Here is a 6,761-nt window from a genome sequence, read left to right on the forward strand (position 1 = left end):
CAATGACCATAGGAGGCAAACAGTTTTTAATGGCATTGTTCCCAGTGCTGGTACCGTTAGGAACACCATCCTCAGACTGCAGTAGTGCAAGTAGTTTTGTTAAATGCTACATTTTTCATGGGTTATACTATACAAATGATGAGTAAGAGGAATATAATTTCCTTGGTCATCATTTTACTGTTATATGCCACAAACCAAAAGACACTCAGATCTTGGGATTTGTTGCTGTTGTTTTGTTAGTGAGATTGTTTGTTTTCTTGAATGTATTGTAGTTATTTCTTAGCACTGGCATTTTATCCACTCAAACATCCCAGGGGTACTGAAAAGCTTCTTACATAATGAAGTTTTCTTTTATTATTATTATCTTCTTCTTCTTCATCATCATCATCATCTTGTCACCATTATCATCACCAATTATAGTTTGCAAATATTAGATAACTCTTTTGTCAAAACCTGTGTCCTTGAAGGTGTCTTTATTTCTTATCATTATATGTATTGTTTTTCATTTGAATTGACTGGATTTAGAAAGGATTAGACATGCTTCCAGTTTGTGCATAGTAACAAAGTCTCAGGATTTGTTAAAATCGCTTACTGACATTTTCCTTATGTTTCTGGTCGAGTTGCCAGCTGAATTAAAAGTACAGGATTACACACCCTTAAATCCAAACACACTTGAAATTGGTGTGTATATTTTGAGAGGTTTTTATTTTGAGTAAACTGCTGTCTTCCAAGTGGATTCTTTCCTTCCAGGGAGACCTTTGAGTGATTTCCTGCAGACTTTTGTTTACAGTGGTTTCCTCAGGCCATTTCACAGCATCACAGAATGGTTGAGGTCACAAGGGACCTCTGGAGATCATCTAGTTCAACACACCAGCTAAAGCAGGTTCACCAGAGCAGATCACGCAGGCATGTTTCCAGGCAGTTTTTTTTTCCAGAGGAAACTCCACAATCTCTGTCATCCTCAAAATGAAGAAGTTTCTCTGCATATTTAGATGGAAACCCCTATGCTTCAGTCTGTGCTTGTTGCCCCTCATTCTGTCATTGGGCACCACTGAAAGGTGTCTGATCCCATCCTCTTGACACCCACCCTTGAGATATTTATAAACATAAATAACATCTCCTCTCAGCCTTCTCTTCTCCAGGCTGAACAGACCCAGCTCTCTCAGTCTCTCCTCATAGGAAAGATGCTCCAGACATCCAAACTGGACAGTTTATAGGTGTTTACTATGATTTTGGCTTAGGCCAGCCAGCACTTTAGCTAATAGAGCCATGCAAATGTCAGGAGTTCAGACAGTTTGTGATTTAAATGTTACCACTTTCTTTCAGAGGTTAAAATACTTTTTTAGTTGTCCACAAGTCCAGACATCCTTCATTTTACCAGTACAGCTATAGTCTTTTTCTATCAGAAACACAAATGCCTGGTAGATTATTTTTTCAACTCTTTCAGGCATAGGAACTGGCTACTGATTTACTTGCAATTTATTAATATCAGCAGTTCATCATATGATTATATGTTCTAAAATGACTCCATCAACTATCCTCGAAAACACAGATGTTTATTTTCTCCTCCTATACTTATGTTTTAAAGAAGACTGAACCATTCTGGGATATGTCTAAACTACCTACTTTCTGAGTAGCTCTGCTCAAGCCCAAAGAGCAGCTACTTTATTGTACATTGTGAATTGAGGTGTGAAGCAGAACACATCCTCCTCTGCCTGACCCTTATTAAACCAGCAAAAGAACAGCTAAGAGTTTTAACTTGAAGAATATTGTAGAGAATTAGGACAATTACAGGTCTATGTGGATGTGCTGAAATCATTCTCTCTTAATAAATGATCACAAAAGATTTATGCAACTCAAAAAATTCTGGATTTTTTTCTGCCCCTGCTCTCCATAGTGAATTCACAGTGTCAATGGTCCAAGTAAAAATAAAGGAATGATTAGTGCTACTAGCAACAAGCATTATGAAAACAAGATATTTAATAGAGCAGAGAGTGTGCAGCACCTTTGATAAACCAGCCATTAAACAGGTCTCTGATTACTGTAGCAGCTATTGGAAAAAGGAAGTTCCCCTGCTGAATTTCTCTTTTGGCTTTAAATATTATGTTAGCCTTGCACATTCAGCAGAATTCGCCTTTCAAAACCACAACCATGCTTTCTGCTTCCAGAAAATAATGTACTGAACTGTTCTCATGGACTTGGCAATCAATTAGAAGAACCTATTCCCAGGAAATATATATATATTTATATATAAAAGCCACCAAGCTGCTCCTTTGCTGCTCCTTTAGAAGGTGGTTTCATTGGTTATGCTGTGCTTCAGATATTATGACAGGCTGCATTTTTATGTTTTTCAGTAGATCTACTTTTTTAAGTACTTCACATGCTTGTGGGGCCCAAGCAGAATGTCATTGTAAGAAAGTATTTTTTCAAATAAAGAACTTTGGTCATTAAATTTTGCAGACAATCCCACACCACAGATCTTCAGTGTAACGGAAACAACTTGACTGCAGACATTTGGTGGCAACATTCATACCCAGAGATGGACAGCAAATTAGGCCTGCTGTGTTACACGCATTGTCCTGCTAGTGTGAGGCATATTAACTGAATTCAACTCCACAGTCAATAGATTTCTTTCCTCCTCATAAATGTGTAACTCACTGGCGGGCAACAGAGGCCAGCAGGAAGCAGAAGGACAAATGGAGAAAGAATCTAATAATTATGCTGCACAATACATTTAGAATGCTTGTTATGTATGATCATTGTGTCATTTTGAATTTTAGAACTTGACATCAAAATTTGCAGTTTTGTAGAAAAAAAAATAGAATTGAGTTATACTTAAAAGATACCCATATTTGTTATGATGTTGAGAAAAATGTAAATAGTTATATCTATTTTACAAACATTGCCACTTATGGAAGGACTAAACAACTGAGTTAAAGTAGCATTAAAAGAGCAGAACTTTTCACTAAGTGGCAGAACATCATTATTTTTCTTTTCATAATTAACTTAGAATAGAAATAACTAGAAGTCAGACTTGACCAATTACATTTAGTAAAAAATGACATTACATCTCAGAATTTTCCAACAGAATGGCTCACTCATGTATTTTCAAAATAATGTATTTTAATTGTATGTAACTTGTATTAAGTTTGAGTAAATTTTCATGGCAAAACAAAACTCTCATTCCTTGTATCAAAATGGCAGCCTGTCTCCTATTTCAAAAGTTATGTCCTTTCACCAAAAATACAAATGTTGCTGTTTCTTATTGCTGTGAGTAGTTTCAAGCCATTTTTTTCTATCAGCAGTGTATTTTCTTTATTCATCTTCTTGGAAATGGTTAAATTTAACTGATACTTCCACAAAACTTCAGATGGTGACTTGAACTGTATCCTCCCATATTTACTATTGGTCAAAGCTGCAAATAGACAAAAAAAAAGATATTCATTAGGGAAAGAGACAGGAAGCTTAGCTATAAGAGATAGCTTTCAAGGGTGATCAGTAAAAGTTCATTATGAAGTTCATACCAATTTCCATCCAAAGAATATTATTCTATTAATAGTCCTTTCATACTCCATTAACGTGTCCCTCTTACAGTTGTGTAAACCCGAGTAGAAAACCCTTGGGATACTGGGCTACTCTATGAATTTGTGCATTACTCTGCATACTGGGACTCATGCCTTGTTGGGATTTAAGCTAGTCCAGCAGTAGCTGTCAGTGCATTTTGATAAACCGCACATTAAGGGTTATTCAGTTATAAGACTAGAGGAAGGAATTGTGTTACACTGTACTGTTGCTGTCAGTTTGCCCATGTAACAGCTCCCCTAAACTAGGTTTCCTCTTTTCTCAATGCATTTTTCCCTTTCTATCAATACGTTTCCTGTTGCAAGAGCCACAGCCTACCCTCCTTAATAGATGAGATTCAATAGCTGACAGATGCTTTTAACAGATACTCAGAAATGAGTATTTTCATTTGTTTTATGTAGTTGGTTGCTTTTCAGTGAACAAATAAATACAGATAATTTTCAAGCCTACGCACCTACACTGTAAAACTAGAATTTAAGGTGGTAGAATTTGTATAACATACTTAGAATGTTAAATGTACACCTCAAAATAAAATCCTGATATGGGTATACATTTAAAAGTGAAATCTTTTCCATCTATCAGGTTTGGAGAGATGTTTAGAGCTACAGATCAAAAACAAAAAAAAGGCAAAAAAAAGGCAGCAAGATCTTTATTTGTCTAGTTTCTTTCATATGTGTTATTTTAAAACATTTAATTATTTAAGCAGTGAAGGATTCTTTCACCATTCAGTTTAAAGAATGGATGGTTGTCTCAGAAAGAACCATGGAGAGGGCAACGCATGAGTCTTTGTGGATCTGCCAGTTTACTGTAGAAATTCATCTAATTCAACTGAAATTGTATAATAACGGTGAGGTAAATGCCACTAAATTAAGGATATTATTAATCAGATAATTTGAGATATTAAGTATAAAACTGAAACCTTTTATTTTGTTATAGTGTCTTTACAAATCTTAGCTTATTCAGAATACATGGAGATTAACATGGCCATTTTGGTTCCTGAACATTTTTGAGCTCTCCTCTATAGAAGTGAATATGCTACAATTCAACACGCAGTGGGAACCTTGTGGTGTTCCATTAGCAAATGGGGGAGGGAGAATCACCTTGGTGATTCAAGATGTATTCTTAAAAAATAGATATTTTCTAGCCTCTTTTTCATCTTGGCTTCATCTGTTGTGAAATGTAGGCACTTCTATCTGACTTCTCATATTAATAGAAACCTACTTCATAAATATACTTGAAGTACAGGTTGGTCAAAGCAATATATTACTTCAGCTTTCACAGTATGAACTATAAATAGTACGGAATTTCAGCGTATGAAACACACTACACACAAAGACTGTTAATATTGACCTTAGATCTTATTGTTTATTTGTTTGAGCTTTCTTATGGTATTATTTTAAGGTTCTTATTGTTGCTGTTACTCTAGGGATTTAGCTACAATTGCAAAAATATAAATATACTTTTGAGCTACAATTACCATTTCCATCTTAGAATATCAGTGTCAAGGTATGGTTGTTTGTCTTTAATTCTGTTGAGGTACTAGAGACAATTATAATTGATGAAAATACATTAATGTGTTCAGTCTGTCTTGAAAAGTGATTGTAATAGGGACATGAAGCAGATGACCTGCTGAGATCATTTGCTCCATATTAGTTTTGTGTGGCTTGAGAGCAGAGCAAAGCACCCAATGGCAGGGACAACACATACCACTAACAATAATTATATGCCTGAGCTAATTATTTTATCAGCAACACTGATCCATGACAGGAAAACTAAGTTCAGCTGAAACCCCATCTGTGTTCAGAGCATTATGCACTTCCTCCAGGTTGGTTACTTCCTGCTGAGCATGATGAATGGCTTCAAAGTATTCAGAAATTAAGCGGGTTAGGTACATCCTTAGCTTGGAAATGAACTGCTTTTTCATTGCATCCAGGTTACACAGATTTCTATTTAAAGCCAAAGGTGCTGCTTTTCTAAGTTGAAACTAAAAAGTATTCAATTGCCCTTCTTATTTAATATCAGCCAGGCTACGGCAGCACCAGAGCATCTCAAATCACCCAGCTGTGATCTAAATCCTAGCATCTCTCAAGTGCAAAGAAAGAAAAAACAATTTCTACTATGGCTTATGATTTAAACAACTAACACTGACAAAGGAAGTACTATCCCCCACCCTCCTATCCTGTTTGTTAATGACAAACTGAAATAGAGGAAAAATGCCTATACCAAGAATAGTGATCCAGCTCTATCAGCTTGGTGCCTACACAAATAAATTAGCCTTGAAGGAGTACCACATAAATACCTATAAATTGCTTGTGGGCACTTGCCCTAGCAGCCCTATGCTGTATGCATGTACTAGTAAATTAGGCAGCGTAAGGGACTAGCCATTGTCAGAACAACTTTTAACAGTTTCTGCCTCAGGTAAAATCTCCAGGACAATTCATAGGCACAGAGCTAGACTAAAACAGCTTCAAACACAGAAAATGGGCTCTGGCTCTGTTTATATTATTATTATAAGCATATTTGCAGAAGCCAGTTTAGGAGTATTCTGAGTGTCCACAAGAGTAAAATGGGAATGGAGTCCCTCATTTTCTACTATTGGGAGCACTTCTTTAATCATAAAACTGGACAAAACTGATTTCTTCCCTGCAGCTGCTCTCTTTTAATGTCTTCTGTCAAAAAAGGAGAATTCTGATTGAATATCTGCAATCACAGATATTGCTGTAGTTGCACATTTTTTCCTGTCAGGTTATGAAAACTGTCATTCTAGAAGTGCTTTGAAGAAACTCGTGTTATTGAGGAATGTCAATAAAATAACCTTACCTGCAGCAGTGTTGTCAGGGCTTGACATTGGATGTGAAATCAAAAGAGGTCAGGAAGTCAGAACTCAATTCACTTAGCTATAAGCAAATTCATTTCAACAACTTCGACACAGCATGATGGGTCTAGAGGTTCATCTGCTCTTGAAAGCTTTTCAACCTGGGTGTTTTGATGCCTCAGACATGCAGCCAGACTCACTGAAGAATGAAGCAATGCTTACCTTCTTACAAAATGGACCACAGAGTGCCACATCATCAAGGGCTGATAACTGTCACAAGAGTCTTAATGTCTTCCTTCTCTTCTAATTTACCTGAATCCTCACTAAAGAAGTTATGAATCCAAGCATTTCATCCCTACCTGAG

The sequence above is a fragment of the Streptopelia decaocto genome (assembly GCF_964273445.1).
Source record: "Streptopelia decaocto genome assembly, chromosome: 3".
Taxonomy (NCBI): Eukaryota; Metazoa; Chordata; class Aves; order Columbiformes; family Columbidae; genus Streptopelia; species Streptopelia decaocto.